This window comes from Lissotriton vulgaris, unplaced genomic scaffold, assembly GCF_964263255.1.
Source record: "Lissotriton vulgaris unplaced genomic scaffold, aLisVul1.2 SCAFFOLD_1502, whole genome shotgun sequence".
Lineage (NCBI taxonomy): Eukaryota > Metazoa > Chordata > Amphibia > Caudata > Salamandridae > Lissotriton > Lissotriton vulgaris.
The window spans coordinates 313,725-327,911 of record NW_028244311.1 but is presented as its reverse complement, the minus strand read 5'-3'; the positions used below and the strand labels follow the sequence as shown (position 1 = coordinate 327,911).

Sequence of the window (14,187 nt, the reverse complement as noted above, 5' to 3'; positions counted from 1 at the left end):
TTCTGGTGGCGGGGACTGTACAAACAGACGCGCGATTATGTCCTTATGTGTGACATTTGTCAGCAGATCAAGCCTTCTACTGCTGCGCGTCCGCCTCAGACACAGTTGTACATCTCTAATAAACCACTTGGTTGTGTTTATTTGGATCACTGCGGTCCTTTTTCTTCTGATACAGCGTATAAATACATCTTAGTAGCAGTTGACTCATGCACACGCTTTGTATGGGTATGGCCGCATCGAAGCGCTGATTCGCGAACTGTCATTAAGGATTTGCGTGTCTTTGTGGGAATCTTTGCTTGTGGTACTTTCCATTCGGACCAGGGTCCGGCATTCGCCTCTAAGGCGTACAAGGATGCTATGGTTTCGTTGGGAGTACAGGTGAAGTTTTCAAGTCCCTACAGGCCTGAGGGCAATTCTGTAGTAGAAAGAATGAACCGCGACTTAAAGCAATCTTTGACAGCCCGTGTTATAGGCACTGGTAGAAACTGGCTGACCCACCTCTATGGCGTGCAGCGTGCGCTTAATAATCTCCCTAGAAGGTCTCTGGGTGGGCGGACCCCATACGAAATGCTCTTTGGTATCAAGATGTACGTACCTGACCTTGATGGTGCAGACTGCCAGGCCCAGGCCGCGGCCTTTGACGTAGATGAACATTGCAATGTTTTACAGGATCTACAAAAGACCAGAGACAGTCTTGCAAAGGAACACTTGCCCTCCACGTCGGATGATGCGTTGCAGATCCCGGTAGTTGGCTGGCTACCCCAAGTTGGAGAACTGGTTCGAGAGAAGATCGATAACAAGAAAGAGTTTGGTCCCTCATATCGTGCACCAGTTCGGGTTCTTGGAGTGAAGGGCACAAGAACAGTCATTTTACCACCACTTCCAGGTCGTAAAGAAAACAGATTTATTTCTATTGACAATGTCAAGACACACAGGGTGGCCGATTCTTCATAGCATGACACCGGCTGTATCCTGTCCTTCCATGGTGAGGCACTCTGTGCTGGCTATTACATCTGGTGCAGATCAGGAGGTGTCCCTCGAGATGCCTGCCATATCCAGTCCTTTATTAAATACTATTCCTGTTACTAACATTGATGAGGTGACCTATGCAGATCCTGCTGATTTATCTATGTCCGATTTACAAGCTCGTTTGGCTAACCAATCCAGATTCTCTTTTGACTCTGATTCGGAACTTTCGAAAAAACCATCGACTATTACAAAATATGCCACGTTGTTTAAAAAACATTTTTTGATTCCACCTTGGACATACATTTGGCTGATACTATTTTTATTTTATCTTTTTATGTCAATTGGTTTTGTGTTTTATTTTTTCCGACTGATCGATGGCCATTATGTGAAAGAAAGAACAGGAATTCGGTACCTTAATGGAACATTGGCCCCTCTTTCCTCCTCACATTCAGTACACAGACTAAAGAGAGACTTACATTCAGTAGAGATTACTGCTTGGCCAGTCCTTGATGGGATTGTGTGGGATGCGGTTAGGTTTCAGATACATGGCCCCACAGAAGTTATTAATGTTCCTAATGTGCTTAGAGTAAACATGGGAGATGTGATTAAGCAAAATATTCGTTCTGATGATTGGGATCTTCAGGCCGTAGAAGCATTGTTCTCTGATTTGAAATATTATGCGGCCTTTGATGCTGAAGATTTGTACTTAGATTCTGTCAATTATGGTGATTTGTTTTGTTATCAACATTATGGAAATCATTTCTTACACAAGACAAGTTCCAGGAGGGTTCCTGTGAATTACACTCAGTGGGAACATTGCCCTACTCCCTTACAGGGGAGCTCAAGTACATTTCTGGGAAAATACTCTTATTTTACAGATTTTAATCAATCAAATCCTGAGTCGTTTTATTTTAAAGTGAACCAGAAATTCATGCCCAAAGTTAGACTTACTGATACAAAATTGCTGTATTCAAAGTCCTTTTTAGAAAGGTTATCTGTGGATGGCTATGAGTTATGGAAGGATGCTATTGACCTTAAATCGGTTTGGGGTACCAAAGATTGGCAGGTACAAGGCACTGAGGCTTTGCATCGTGCATGTCTCATCCCGAATCACATGTTGTTTTTAAATTCTACTATTTCCCAAACAACATGTTTTGGATTGGCTACATCTAAAAAATTAAATACCCCTACTATCCCTGACTTGGAGGAATATTCAGGTTGGAATAATTTCACTACAATATCCATCAGTGGGATACGCGCACTTTTGCAGAATTCCTCCTTTAATATTTCCCGTTTTGATTCGGAGGGGTGGCTTTTGTGGCAAAGAAGCTCTGATGCTTGCCAACGTAGGTTTTTGGGTTTGTCTGAGGGTTTTACGCACATCAGGCCAGATCCCAGGTTTGAAACAGATCACACTGTTACTACTTATTCAGTAGGCAAATTGTGTCAGAACTGGTTACAACATTCCACTTTGGCTGCAGTTAAACTGCATCTGTCCCAGTTGAATGAGAATATAGAGCTAAATGATTTTATAAAAGGCCCGACTAGGGGTAGATCTAAACGCTTTCTTTATGCTGTATACAATGAAATTTGGAAATTTTCACAGGTTGAGGCAGCTAAACGCCTGAGAGCGATTGATCAAGCAAATTTGGAAAAAGTGCTAGCAGTAGTCGATAACAGTATTAACATGCTTTCTTCCAGGATTTACACATGGGATAATATTGTTTCTTCTGTTGTTGATATTGTACATGATGAAGTGTCCACGTTATACCATGGTCAAAATCAATTGCGTTCTGTCATGCAGTTTGCCTGGACTCTACAGACAATTAAGGCTGGTCGAGTTCCTTGGACCTCATTGAACGTTTCATCCCTTTTCGCCCCTTTTAATCTTACTGAGAAACAGCGCATGCTTTCAATGCGTGATGCATCATTTTCTATGTTACATATTGAGAAGCTAGAATCCTTGCCTTTCTCTGTTGCTGAAACCACTACTGCCACGTGGCTTATTCATGGTTTAATTACATTACCATTTCCTTTATATAAATTTACTAACTGTATGCGGTATATTGCTATAGGACGATATGAACCACTAGGCAATGCATTCCTACACGAGGCATGGTCATTACCATACACATACAGATGTCTGAAGGATGGAAAAGAAGTGAATCTTAATGATGAGGAATGCACACAGTCACCTGACCATTCATTAATATGCAGACACATTCAGTTACACGGTTCTTGTAATCAGGACCGCCCAAATTTAGCATGTGTTTTAAAAGGCACGCCAGTTCCAGCAGTGGTTCCCACATTCACATTATTAGCTAATGGTAGTTATTTACTTTTAAACAACGAATTATGTTGTGGTTTATTAATTGGTGTGGCTTATGTGGTAACTGTATCAGAGCGTGTGGTGTGCTGCAAGAATGTTCTATACCCACCCACGCATGGGTCTTCAGATGTCTCCATCTGGCCACGGATTCCAACCTTGGAAGCAAAATTCAATGGTTTAAGCAGAATAAGGGCCCTTTTGTCTCAAAAACAAGTGACCCTGAGTTCGGCCCGGGAAACTTATGTCCTTCACATAGCTAACACCCGCACAGAGGTGCAGGCGCTTTTAAATACTGATTTGCCGTTTCATTTCTGTGAGCTGGTGCACCAGATTTTTAACGCTTCTTCAACGACTGGGCTTGCACATTTTTTTAAATTAGTAAGCAGTGGCCTCGTGACTACATTTGAAAAAGTTTTTGGTATCATTCCCACGTTTTTCCACACTATTTTTTCGAGTTTGTTTGGTGGACTACCTGTGTTGCTGGCTGTAGCCGCAGGCATTCTGTTGGTGTTTTTCTTCATAAAACATGGATGCCCATCCTGCGCAAGACGCCGTTCAACGCCTCCTGACACTGTGCCGTAATCGGATGCTCAATTACTATGGAACATTGCCGCTTGCAGCATTAAGCACGGCCTATAGATTGTCATTTCGGTTCACCGACTTCACGTGTGTCCAACCTGTGTTTCACTGCCTGAGCTGCGAGTTCGATTGGGCCATTGATTTGTGCCTATGCTTGAGGACTGCTCCTGACGTCGATTTTGATCAGCTAATGCGTCCCGTGGTGGCTCACGAGCTGATCTGTTCTGGCGAGAGAGTTATGGCCTTGGCAGCGATAAATGGAGTTCTGGGCCAATGGGAGATCTCTGCAGCGGCGGATGCCTTTCTGACACACAGCGATCTGGTGAACCCACCGAGTTGTCCTCTGACGTTACAGGAGGATCCGATGCTGGAGGAGCACGTATGTTCTTTCCCATTGCTAAATTGGATTGCTGAACTATTTTCGGATGATGGCAGTGATTTCATGCTGGAGGCTGTGGCAACTTTCTTTGCATATACTTTCCAATCGTGAGATGCCTGGGAGGAATGCTTTGTTGTGAAATATGACTTTCCCCTCACTGAATTGGAGGGATGGACTATGTTCAGCTGACGGAGAGTACAATCATGTGATGTCGCTGGGGATAACGTCAATGTGGCACATGACTTTGGAAATCGGATAAGTGCCTTGTTTTTTCTCTTACAAACATTTGAATTGATGAGACCTGGTCCTACGTTTCATATTTTTGAGACCTGGCGGATAACTTTTGGTTCAAAAGTTTTGTTTTTATTTTTAGATTTGAGGCCACTGTAGGCATTCGTACATATTCATTCATACATATTTTTAGCTTATTTTAGCTCAAGATTATTGAACTTTGCTTTCAATTGTTGTGTCTGATTTAGTATTGCCTTTTCCCTTATGTTTGACGGTGCTCGGACCAATGGGGGGGTGTCATATGGATACTTCATTACATATATTGCGTTAAGTTAGCATGAGTGTATTACATGTTTAAACAGCCGGTTTGCCTTCGGCTTCAGTTTTGCACACGACACATACTTGTTGTTGTAGCTTTCACCCTAGAAGCGGTGAGGTGGTTTATTTGAGAATAATATGTTATTTCTATGCTATCAGCTTCGCCTGGTACACTTGGTACAACTGTCTGCACACTGAGAGCTGCACACTCTAAGATTAACCTAACACAAGGTTGCTGGGAGGCCTGATCCTCGCACCACATTAGACATAACACAAATAATGTTGATGCCAACATTTTGGGCTCTACGCGGGTTTAAGATAGAGTTACACGGAATGAACAACACACTTGGTGCTGCGCATGAAGAGAGCTGGTAGCTGTTGATGTGATCTGCTCCTACTGACATTGAGAGGTATGGGGCCGCCCTGCTAAAGCCCGAATGAGACCTTCATATATATAAAATAATATGCTAGATAGGGTGCGCGAAATATAGGTGATATAGATTTCTATAGAATTTGCATTATAACATGCTAGCACCTTTTGCTTACTATGGATTAGTGACTATGCTGCTGACTCTGATTTTTATAATCTGCATTTTGGTATTATACAAGATACTGCGTTTGAGAACTTTGCATTGAATAATAAATATTTCAAACTTGCACTTGTGTTCTTTGACTCTCAGTTTTGGTTTGAAATGATTATATAACGAAAGAGTGTTCATGTGTTCCACGATTCCTGAGGTATTCTAAAGATCATGTTCTGGTTTGTCTAAGACATGGATCATTCCATAATGATCCATGAGACACTGTAGCTAGCTAGGTAAGGGGATTTCTGACACTGAGATGAGTTTTGGATCATCCTAACTCACTGAGGTTCTAGATCTCTATGCACAGTTCTGTGGGAGAACGGAAACCCTGCTACACAGCAAATCCTGTTCTATGGTCTTTCGTTAAAGCGGTTACCGACCTTGTCGAACTCTTGTTAGCTACAACCTCCAGCCTCATCCCACTGGAGATTTTCAACTTCCAAAAAGTCTGAATGTAGGAGTCTTCATTGCAACTTTGGCCAGCAGCTCTCCAAAGACAATGCGCCCCCCCTCGGACATCGCCTTGAGCCTTGTACCACTGAACTTTACATTCCAAGAACATTTTCATCAAAATGTTTCTAAGTCTGAAGGTAAGCTCTGACAAGGCCCAATCCACTCTTTGTATCTGACCCATGCTTTATTGTGGTTACCCATTTCTTTTAGTTTGACCCGGTCACATGCGACTAGCGCAGTTGCGACTTTGAATTTTTAGATGCTCATTTTTACCATTAACTTTAAATATTCATAACTTCAGTTCAACTGCTAGAATGTTGTTGTTTTGTTGACAAATCATTTATTAAAATGTACTTCAATTTTCTAAATTGGTGAGGGATTTTTCTTATGTGTTTTTGCTTTATTACTGTTTGTGTGCTGCATAGGTACTTTCCACATTGCCTCTAACTTAAGCCTAACTGCTTTTATGCCAGGCTACTAGAGGGTTAAGCATAGTTTAATTTAGTGACTTTTGTGGCTCACCATGACAGGGATTGTGGCTGTTGCTTAACTACGTTTAACACCCAGGTCAACCAACTACCCAATGACTAACACTGCTCCTTTGTTCAACTATGTGAAAGAAGGGAGTTTGCAATCTCAAGATTTTGTATTTTTATTGGTTCACATGCATTGGGAGTTTGTGGGAGGAGTTATGGGTGAAACAAAATGCTTTAATTGTGTGTCCTTAGAATTAGTTAGACAGATTTTCTCCTGACTTTAACAAAAGTAAACATTTCCTGACTTTACAGAGACCAGACCTCTCCTTACAGTTGAGACTTTCATTGTACAAGAGTTAAACTCTTGAGTGCATACTCTATTTACTTGCCTGGGTTGTGGGTGTATAGGGGAATAGGGTGGGAAGTAATTTAATTATAACTAATTAAATATGTTAATTTATTTATTGGTATTTATTTTGAATTATTTGTTAATTAATTGGTAATAATTAAAATATAATCAGTAATTTATTTTAATTGAATAATTGATAAATATGTTATTTGTAGTCAATTATTTTCTGTAGTGGGTTGTGGGTTTAGAGGGGAATAGGGTGGGAAGTAATTAAATTATAATTAGTTGAATATTTTAATTTATTTATTGGTATTTATTTTGAATTAATTGGTAATTCATTATTAATTGGTAATTAATTAAAATATAATTGTTAATTAATTTTAAATAATTGATTAATTGATAATTATGTTACTTTTATTAATTTATTTTCTGTAGTGGGTTGTGGGTTTATAGGGGAATAGGGTGGGAAGAAATTTAATTGTAAGTAATTACATATTTTTAATTTTTATTTTTTGATCTATTTTTAAATTAATTTTAAATTAATGTATTGTTAATTGGTAAATAATTTGTATTAGTAGGTAATTATTAATAATAATTATTTTGTGTTTGTTTTTTTAATTGATTAATTAATATATTATATAAAATTGTTAATTATTTAAATTAATTTGTAATTGGTATTAATATTTATGTTATTTTTATTTATATATGAAGTGTTTAGTTTCCCTACTGTTGCACTCTCTGGAGTGGGAATAGTAATTTTTACCCCTACGCTATCCAACGCTTCCCCTACTGTTGCACTCACTGGAGTGGGAATAGTAATTTACACCCCTACTCTATCCAACACTTTCACTACTGTTGCCCTCTCTGGAGTGGAAATAGCAATTTTTACCCCTACGCTATCCAACGCTTTCCCTACTGTTGCACTCACTGGAGTGCGAATAGTAATTTACACCCCTACGCTATCAAACACTTTCCCTACTATTCCACTCACTGGAGTTGAAATAGTAATTTTTACCCTTATGCTATCCAACACTTTCCCTACTGATGCACTCTCTGGAGTGGGAATAGTAAGTTCTACCCTCCCATTATCCAACGCTTTCCCTACTGTTGCACTCAATGGAGTGGGAATAGTAATTTTTACCCCTATGCTATCCAGCGCTTTCCCTACTGTTGCACTCTCTAGAGTGGGAATAGTTATTTTTGACTAGAAGAAAGGTGAGCAGGAAATCCCAAGTGGGAAAACCCAGGCACCGGTTGTGTCGCTTGGTCAAAAGGGGGTAACTGGATCAGGCTGGAACAAAAGAGGAACTCAAGGCCAGTGGCAAGTAGCAAGTTAGGTGCCCAGGTGACTACGGTTGAGGGGTGAAATAATTTCATATACATTATATAATATTTATGTACAAATGTAAACACCCCCTGTGTTCTAGAGGATTTCATTGGCTTAGCCAGGGAGAATAATGACAAAACACCACAACTGTCCTCCCAGGAGAGCTGTATGTGGGGCGGTTTGGTTGGAAGGTTTGCTTAAGCTCATTGCCAAAGGAAATATCCCCAGTGTAAAGCCCAAGTGACAAATGTTGTTTCAACATTTTGGTCCCAATATAATTGACTTTCAGAAGGAGTTTTGGACTTTCAAAGTCCAATAACTGGGCAATCTATTTTCAATTGCATCTAAACAGAGTGGTAATATTTAGGAATGTCTTACTCTGTATTCTCACAAGTGGAACTACTCAAACCCTATCAGGAGCAAAATTTCTATCATGGAGACATAAAGGGTGAATTTGACAACATAAGCAATTGAGCTTAAACTTGCCTGTGCACACAACCATTGCAAGTAAGAGAAGAGTGGTGAGCTTCATTTTGCTGTAATGGCAAGAATTTCAAGTCCTCCTCGGGATGAAACCTGGAAGATGCAAAAATGACAAATTACACTGAAATACAATGCCAAAGGGGTTAGGTTGCATCAAACGTTTTGGGATCTTCTGGAATAAGGGAACAATACTTTTCAGTTAAAAGCGACAACTCAGAACCAAATGCTTTTTGGAGCTTTGGTGGAACTGGGTTCAGTAATATTAAAAACACAACCTGACAAATCAAAGCACTGAAACAGTACAATGTATGGCTACAGTTATTAAATCAAACATTTGCCCTAGGAAGTTAGCAAAATAACGATTATGCAGTCAACCATTCTTTTGCCATTTAATGAATGTTCGGACTCATTGATCTGAGAACACAGTACTCAGATCCATTCACCAGCATTCAAACTGCATGAGTCCTAGAAATCTTTGTGCAGTGGAAAGCACATCACCTGTTTGAACAAGTCTTGTTTAGGAAGAAATAATGAGATTACAGAGAAATGCAATTTGTCTGTCCCAAAACACTGTTTCACCATGTCGATAGTGCTGATTCTGAATAGGTTTTCTCATGTTTATTGTTGTAAACAGCAATATTCTCTTAATATTCTCTTATTGTGAAGTGGATTTAACTCACAGATCATTCCAAAACCAATTGAAATTGTCTTAATATCAACATTACGAATGTTTAACAGATACTCTATATAACACACAGCATTGCCATCCAGTTTCTATTGGTTACTTAGCCATGACATTCTTATATGGTATTAGATTCAATATATACTATGCAATTAGCAGTAAAAGTTAGATCAAACAAGACATACTACTACAATAAGGAAAGCTATTTGATGTTTGGAAACAAACCAACACGTTTCTCTACTCATCAATCATTTGTTTACTTCAACTCCTACATATTGATTGAGTAGATGACTGTTCACTATGGTCATTCATCAAGTAAAATCTGCGACAGTTTTTTCTATTTTATAGTTCATGTACTTCTGATCCTAATCCATTGGAAAGACAATTACATGATCTAGAGTCAAACACTCTCTTAAACAACAGGTTCTCTAAAGATTTGAATTAGGAAAAGTAAAATCCTCTAAATCAGAAATATGCCCCTATGAGTGACATCTCTCTGGCCAGCCTCATTAGGTAGCTGGTTATCTCTGCTTTAAGTTGTTCGGAACCTCTGCATCCTAGTCAACTCCTTCAGGCAGCAGGGTTGTACTTCTGGCAACAGGACAGTCCTTCTTCGGAGTCCAAGAGTGTTTTGAAGGGTTCTGAGAGTGATACTTTTATCCTATTTTTTTAATTTGTTTTTATTGTTTTTTATAGTTACATAAAACTTTGTTAAACAAACAGTTTAGAATAGTCTGTATACATAGTAGATATCATCCGATACATGTGTCCTTTACAGTTTACAGCATGGTTATGAACAGTTTACCGCTGGCCGGAACCCCGTCTGCCACCGAGCCACCCTGAAACGCACCCACGGACCCTTCACCTGCCAAGCCTGCAAATTTACCTGCCTCCAAACCTGCACCGCACCCGCCAAGCCGAGCGCCAGCAGCGATCACCTCAAGTGAATCTTGCTCAACACCCGCTCCACCCACAGGCACGCCGTCGAACTCTGGAACTTCCTCGACACAACATCACCAGACGTCGCCTTCCTCACAGAAACCTGGATGAATGCCTCCTCAGCCCCTGACATCGCCATGGCCATCCCGGATGGCTACAAGATCACCCGGAGGGACCACGTCAACTAAACCGGAGGAGGCATCGCCATCGTCCACAGAAACACCACCCGCATCACGACCAACTCCGACGACACCCTTACCGCCGCCGAGCACCTTCACTTCCAGATATACACTGACCCTCAGACCACCCTCAGAGGCACTCTCATCTACAGACCCCCGGGACCACGCACACAATTCAGAGAAGCCATCGCAGACTTCGTCAGCCCGCACGCCATCACCTCCCCTGACTACATCCTCCTGGGGGATCTCAACTTCCACCTAGAGAACAACAATTACAGCAATACCACCGCCCTGCTAGACAACCTTGCCAACCTCGGACTCAAGCAACTGGTGAACACCCCCACCCACTACGCCGGCCACACGCTTGTCCCCATCTTCTCCTCCGGCAAACACATCTCCTTCAGCCACTCCACCGGACTACACTGGACAGATCACAGCTGTGTCCACTTCAACTTCAGGAGAACCACAACCCTCCACCACCCGCAACAGGTTCCCAGCAGAAAGCTGGAGCAATATCACCGACGACCAGCTCACCACCTCCCTCAGCCAGAACCCTCCCACAAACACGATGGACCCCAACGAAGCAGCCCGCAACCTCACACAGTGGCTCACCAACTGTACCAATGACCTTGCACCATTGAAGAACCCTCCCAGCAGACCCGGCAGCAAGAAAACTTTGTGGGTTACCAATGACCTCAAAAATCCAAGAAAACCTGCCGCACCCTCGAGAAAGCTGGACAACAACACACACAACAGCAAGGAACTCTTCAGCATCGTTAAAGAGCTCTCCAACCCCAGCGCCTACAACAACGACATCACACCCTAGCAAGACCTCTGCGACTCACTCGCCTCGTTCTTTCACCGCAAGATCGCCGACATACACAACAGCTTCGGCGAACAGACCACACACCCTACCACCGAACCAGCGCCCCCACCATCACCCTCTGCACCTGGACCCCGGTCAGCACCAAAGACACCACTCGCATGATGAACACCATCCACTCCAGCTCCCCAACAGACCCCAGTCCACACCACATCTTCAACAAAGCCGACTCCATCATCGCAACCCAACTCCGGGACATCATCAACAGCTCCTTCGCATCCGCCACCTTCCCGGAGAGCTGGAAACATGCCAAGCTCAGCGCCCTCCTGAAGAAACCCACTGCGGACCCCACGGACCTCAAGAACTTCCACCCCATCTTGCTCCTCCCTTTTCCTGCCAAAGTCATCGAGAAGATCGTCAACAAACAACTCTCCGTCTTCCTCAAGACTAACGGATCCCTCGACCCCTCGCAGTCCGGCTTCCGAGCAAACCACAGCACCGAAACCGCCCTCATCGCAGCTACCGACGACATCAGGTCCCTGCTCGACAATGGGGATACAGCTGCCCTCATCCTCCTGGACTTCTCAGCAGCCTTCAACACCGTGTGCCACCGCACCCTGATACGGTCCCTCAGCAACACCGGAATCCAAGGAACAGCCTTGGAATGGATCGTCTCGTTCCTCGCCAGAAGAACCCAGAGAGTCCGCCTCCCCCCTTCTGATCGGTGGCCACCGAAGTCATCTGCGGCATTCCTCAAGGATCCTCGCTCAGCCCCACCCTCTTCAACATCTACATGAGCCCTCTCGCAGCCATCGCACACCAACACAGCCTTAACATCATCTCCTATGCTGACGACACCCAGCTGATCCTCTCCCTCACCAACGACCCCGCCACTGCCAGAGCCAGCCTCCAGGAAGGGATGAAAGACGTCGCGGAATGGATGAAGCTCAGCCGTCTGAAACTGAACTCAGACAAGATGGAAGTCCCCATCCTGGGACCATCCCCCTCTGCCTGAGACGACTCCTGGTGGCCCTCTGCGCTGGGCACCGCCCCCAAGTCCACGGACCATGCACGCAACCTTCGCTTCATCCTGAACTCATCCCTCACGATGACCAAGCAAGTCAACGCCGTCTCGTCATCCTGTTTCAACACCCTGCGCATGCTCCGAAAGATCTTCCGGTGGATCCCCACCGACACCAGGAAGACGGTCACCCAGGCCCTCATCAACAGCCATCTGGACTACGGGAACACCCTCTACGCTGGAACCACAGCCAAACTCCAGAAAAGACTCCAGCGCATACAGAACGCCTCTGCACAACTCATCCTGGACATCCCCCGTCACAGCCACATCTCTGCCCATCTGAAAGACCTGCACTGGCTCCCCGTCAGCAAGAGGATCACGTTCAGACTCCTCACCCATGCACACAAGGCTCTCCATGACATGGGCCCCAAATACCTCAACAGCCGCCTAACATTCTACACACCATCCCGCCAGTTCCGATCCGCCAGCCTCGCTCTCGCCACCGACCCACAAATTCTCAAAGCCACCACCGGAAGAAGATCCTTCTCCTACCTGGCGGCCAAGACATGGAACTCCCTCCCCACCCCCCTACGGCTGACCCAGGACCATCTCTCCTTCAGGAAACAACTCAAGACCTGGCTGTTCAAGCAGTAGCGACTCCCCTCCCTCTCAGCGCCTTGAGACCCTAACGGGTGAGTAGCGCACTCTACAAATTGCCTGATTGATTGATTGATTGATTGAGTTTAAAATTATACACTGGATAGAAGGTTATACATCCATTTTAAGTTAAGATGAGGCATAGTTCAAAATATATACACTGAAGGTTAAAATAGTTAATGAGTCTCAACTGGTGTCTAGATATACAAGTATGCTGAATAGTAATTCACTCCATTTACCCCCCCACTGTTGGTGGGGGGATAAATCTTTTATCCAATATTCCACCTTTCATAGGTTTGGCTTTAAACTGGCTAGGTTAACAAAGGACAGACATGCCTAAGTGGTAATCTCTGGTTTGGGAGACAGAGGCAAGATGGCGCCCAGTGGACGTGTAGGCTGGTTGCTCCTCGACTCACCAGCAGACCGGTGATGCGATTAGGAGAACGCAGAACTCGGAAAGTGAGGACTTGAATTTCGTGTCCGGACCGAGCGGATTGTGACTGCAGGCACTGATCCAGCTCATCGTATAATCACAGGGACTGTGAACGCCAACGCTAGCAATATCGGCGTCCAAGGCTTCAGATATCAGGCTGTCGAAACCATAGCTCTGAGCTCAGAACTCGGTCTTGAATCGGCCGAAATCGGCTAGACTTGGCGCGGCGAACTTTCGTTCGGAGGCGACCTGGAGAGAAGTAACTCGAGGTCAGGTGGCTTCTAGCAAAACTCCAGATTGAAGTTAGCGGAGAGTGAGAGGAACCACCATGCCTCCTAAAGGAGTAAGGGGGAAGCCAAGGCTTCACGATGTGCAAAGAGAGAACAGCACCCCCACTGAGGTGAGCAAAACCGCAACTCCCCCGTACAGATAACTAAAAACTCTAAAGGTCTCCCTGATATAGCCAAATCTAAGGGAGTTGGAGGAGATAAGATTAAAGGGATACAGGCAATATTTATAACTGCTGCGGGGAAGGAGAAAACAAAAGGGGGGCCAGTAAAGGAGGGAATAGCGGTACCTTCCACTACTACTAATTCCAGTCTCACTTTAAACATTGAATAACCTCAGCAAAATCAAAAGGGCCTTCCAGATGGAAACGGATTGTGTCAGGTTTCAGGAACGGGCAGTGGGGGTGAAGAGTTACTTATACAACATGATGCAGACTCAGGCGACTTTTACTCAATGTCGGAGCCATCTACACCCTCCTCTTGTGAGGATCTTGTTGCTCAGTATGCTCAACATATGAGCATGGAAGGGGGTAGCCAAGCTAGTAGTATTGACTCGATAGACACTAAGGAGGATAGCCCTACCACTGTCCGTAAAATAATTACAAAACCTGTAGCCAACAAGGATGAAGATGGTTTAGAGTCTCAGGAAAGCCCTTCAAAAGTCTTAATTGGTGATATCTTATTGGCAC

General features: G+C 43.8%; 1 long non-coding RNA gene across 1 annotated transcript in view; it reads right to left on the bottom strand.

Annotated features, from left to right (window-relative positions):
* Positions 1–14,187, bottom strand: part of LOC147668105 (uncharacterized) — a 158,825-nt gene that overhangs the window by 58,343 nt on the left and 86,295 nt on the right. The window contains exon 2 of the long non-coding RNA XR_015304159.1: positions 8,481–8,570. This is a non-coding gene — a long non-coding RNA (uncharacterized LOC147668105). The remainder of the gene's footprint in view (positions 1–8,480; positions 8,571–14,187) is intronic.